We start from the raw sequence: 4,395 nt of genomic DNA, 5'->3' as shown, positions 1-4,395 counted from the left end.
GCAAGAAATTATTTGTATTTATAGAAAAAGAAAAAAAGATGTAGTACCAGTTGATTTCTTAAGTAACAGAAGATGGGATTTGTTGTGTCGTCTCAAGTGAGGAGCAGAATTAATTTATTTAAAAAAAAAGAAAATTTAAGTTTGCGCATATATGCATTAAGGAAGACCTGTCTTTAAGATGTTGAATTCACTAAAGCCAAATAAGCTGTGTTTTCCTGTGTAAGTAAAAAGCTATTACAATGATTCAAAAGTCTGGGCTATGTTTTAAGTCTGGTGTATTGGTACACTTCATTTAGTTGCAGAAAGGAGGTGAGGTGGGAAGGAACCCCCTTTTTTTTCCAGCTATTTATACGACTCTGTGCATAGAAATTAATTTTCATCTTTTTTAAAATGTAGTTTCACTTCAGTTATTCTGAACTAACTGTGCTAGGCAGATGAATGAAAGATGGCAGCAAAGGTTGTTGGCAGGGAGAAAAGTGCATAAACTGTCATAGTTCTGCAGTATCTAGATCGAAGAAAATGAAATGGGGATTAATATGATATTTGTGTGGGAGGTTGCTATCTTTCACAGAATTTGTGTCACTTTATTTAACAAATGTCTTTTCTGAACTGTATTTTTAGAAAACTTGTTATTGTCCATTCTTCTTTGCAAACTATCTAGAACAAATTAATTGTACCCATAGTTAAATAAAACAAAATTGCAGCAGCCCTCTAAAATAAAGTGAATACACTTAAACTAAGTATTTGAGCATGCTGTACCAGTGGGTGATCTAATGTAAGACTCGGCCATATGTGTGAATGAAAGCATATGTGTGTCTGCACCATTAAGGCCATCTTTGATTTGAGAGCAGGGTTCAGCTTTGCAGAATTTGTTTTGAATTGTGGAATTTGAGTAGTTTTCCTTTTTGCATGCCTCTCAGTATGGCTTGCTCTTTGATTTCTTCCCTCCCCCCCATCTTAAATCCTTTACTGAGCATTGCATGCAATGCTAGAGAAAAGGGAAGTACTCATTTTTAGTATTAATTTCGTTGCTTCTGAGTTGTAGTGATAGTTTTACAGTGCTATACATTTAGGCATTCGATGGAATTTTCCTCTTTCAAAACTTGTGTCTACACAAGGCATTGTTTAAAAGCCAGTCTCTTGCTCAGTGCGGTGTGAGCAGAGAATATGCCAGACACACTGCCCTTGGAGAGTTTTGTCTGTCAGGTTGTGTTCTTCAGGACTCTGTGCTTCTTTGGACTACCTCTTGGGTTTTGAGGTCTCTTATTGCTGCAGTGGTATTAGTGGGGTTTGTATTTTTAAGATGCAGTTGCTTGTTTGATCTGCTTGTGGTGTGGGAGATGGTGGTGAGCAGAGGAACAGGAGACTCAGTGTTAGCAAGATGCTTACATTTCTAAAGCCTGGTTACTTTGGTGTGTTCTAGTGAAATGTGAAACTGTCACTGGTGGTGTTGAATGGGTCTCAACCCTTGTCCTTTACAGCATGGAAACCTTCATGGACGTCTTTCAGTACTCATCTAGTTAGTAGGCTAGGTGCATTCATTGTACTTCTCACAGTAGTAGAGCTGTGTCAGTAGTTATATCAGGTGCTGAGTAGTGAAAAACTTGGAGCAAATGTCTTTGATGTACACTTCTCAAAACTGCAGACCCTGGGACCAAAAATGACCAAGAACCTTCCTGTCATGTAATTGGAAGCTTGCCTACTGAGTAGCAGTGGAAGAATATAAACACGGAACTATAGACGGGGATCAGCCTCTTTCAGGGCAAGGTTGCCTCCAATACTCTGTTTGGAGTTGCCAAAAATGCATCAGGTTTTCAGGTATTAAATAGAATTTTACCTATTTGGGACTCTTCCAAACTATTCAAGTTAAGCCTGCGATTATAGCTTAAGTGTTTCTTTGGGATTAAGAACCTGTTTAAGAGTGACTTTTATAACTCGTGAAACTTGGGCTGTGTCCTATGAGTGAGGAACCAATCTGTAGAAATAAATGTTTGATGATAAGCCATGGTGTTGTGTTCACTTCAGCTTCTCTGGCTGTGCAGGAAAGGATCATTGGAATAAGTATCACTTTAACGTTAACTTCATCCATGTCAAATAAAAACAGCTACTATTAGCGTTGCTGTTACAGCTGAGTAGTATGCAACGCGTAGCAGCAGAACAATGTCAATACAACGTTCTTTGATGCAATGCCACTGCTGAGGCAAGACAAGGAAAGAGGCTACTTCTTGCTGCCGCAAGATGAATTCGTATCATGCCCAGACCGCACAGTTAGGAACAGATTCAAATTGTCATGAAATCATTGAATGTTGCTGAATTTAATCAGTATTATTGGTTACTTGAGCCAGTTTCCAGTATAACGGGTAATAGAGATCCAAAGAAACAAAAATATGTTCTGATTGACATATCATTTGTTAATATTTTTTGTATAAGATTTAAGAATAACCACTAAGGAAGTGTTTTGTAGCAATAATACAAATTTTGGACTAGTAGGCTCTTTTACTCAAGGTGGATCAGGCAGCAGTTTTGAGAAGATTATTTTGTAACAACTACATTATGGTGGATTAAGAAATATTCACTGAAAGTAAATTTTCACCTTACTGATTTTTTTCATTAAATATATATATGGGTATTCTATTTTCTATAATATACACTTGGAAATAAGTAATATAAGCAATACTGATGTTTTATTTAAGTAGCTGTAAGTAGTTTAGGAATTAGAAAATGAAAACAATTGTTTAAGAGTTGGTGATGTCTAGTAAAGTAATTTTCTTAACTCTTTTGCTTTTTTCCCATCCCTCCAGTAGTCAAGCTGGAGTTAAGGTTTTCAGTGTATCAGTGTCTACTTCTGTTTAAGACAAATGTAAACACTGTGTTGCATAGAACTTGAGAAGTTGCACTAATTTTTAAACTTCTGGTTTTAATTTTCTTTGGAAAGATTTCTTTTATATTCACATAAAGATTTTTAAAACAAGTTGTTTGGTGTCTTTATTCCAAGCAATGTATTTAATGGTGTCTAGCTGCTGTAAGCATCCATGTTCCTGGGCAACATGTGGGTCTGCACGTTGGCATAATCACACCACCTAAAGTGTCCTGTTACAGGATACGTAACGGGTAGGTACCAGGAGTGCACGTATGTTGTGCTGTAGCAACAAATCAGAGTTGTGCTGCCTTCCCCTCCTCTTTTCAGTTCATTCCTGCTTACGGTTCTGCTCCCACCCAAAGCTGGTTGCCTCTACTCAGTCTGCTGACAGTCATCTGAGAGCTGGGCGAGTGACGCTGTGGAGCGAGAGCAATAAAACCCGCCGCAAACTGGCTGTCGAGTGACTGCAGTGATTGCTTATTGCTACTGAGGTGAGTCAGGACCTCTGCCTCCTCTGCTCAGCCCTGCCTGAGAGGACACAGAGCACAGGTACACGCTTCTGCATCACCGTGCTGCTTGTTATTTGGAAAGGGAAACTGCCCTCTTCAGTCTGCTTTGCAGGTGACTCCTGTGCCTGGTTCTTGGGCTTGTTGACAGCCGCCTGTTCCCTGAGCACTAACCTCAGCCCAGAAGGGAGCCTGGGGGTGAGAGCAGGCAGCCGTTCCGCCCTCCGGAGCCAAGATCGGCAGGGAGAAGGCCTCACAAACTTCCTTCAGGGGCCCCGTTTCAGACCTGGTTTTTACTACAGGCTTGTCCTTTCTCTGAAGGGTAAAATGCGACCTGACTGTCCTGGTGTTGGTAAGTGACAATTTCTATTGCCTTGGGCTGCGAGCCCTGTGAAGATGCCCCGTGGAGGGGCCTCTGCGCTGGCAGAAGCGTTCCAGTGACCGTGGAGTGAATGGCCAGATAGGGCAGAGCTGTTTTTCCTTCTTTCTGAGGCTTGGAGGCAAAAGAGACACTGAAGAAAAAAACCCTGCAGGTGTGCTTCGGAGGGAGGAGGGAAGGGAAGAGGCCCTCGGCTGTGCAGGAAGCCCGAGCCGAGCTGCAGGATGTCTTCAGCTCATGCGTGATCTGTCACAGGACGCTGCGGCAGCCACCGCTGCCTTCCTGAGCGCAGGAGCAGTGAGCGAGGGCTGGGGTGTGCAACAGGGGGCTCGGTTTCCAAGCACTTGGGCGTGAGAAGCGAAGTTCAAATGCAGGCTGCCTGTGCGGAGCCTGGGTCTGCGACCCTGTCTGCTCACGGCTTTTCTGGTAGCTGCTGGAGAGCCGAGCACTGCAGCAGAAGGTTTGCATGCCCGGGCGAGGAGTGTCCCTGGGAGAGGGGTTCAGGACTACAGCCCCGAGCACAAAGAGAGGGAGGAGGAGAGGTCAGCCATGCGTGGGAGATGGTTTCGGTGGAGGGGATAAAAGATCGGAGGAGCCCTTGTGCGAAAGGGTCCTGTGAAATGTGCTCTGCTTGGAGAACAACTAACCCA

The sequence above is a fragment of the Opisthocomus hoazin genome, chromosome 6, assembly GCF_030867145.1.
Source record: "Opisthocomus hoazin isolate bOpiHoa1 chromosome 6, bOpiHoa1.hap1, whole genome shotgun sequence".
Taxonomy (NCBI): domain Eukaryota; kingdom Metazoa; phylum Chordata; class Aves; order Opisthocomiformes; family Opisthocomidae; genus Opisthocomus; species Opisthocomus hoazin.
Note: the sequence above shows the minus strand (reverse complement) of the source record.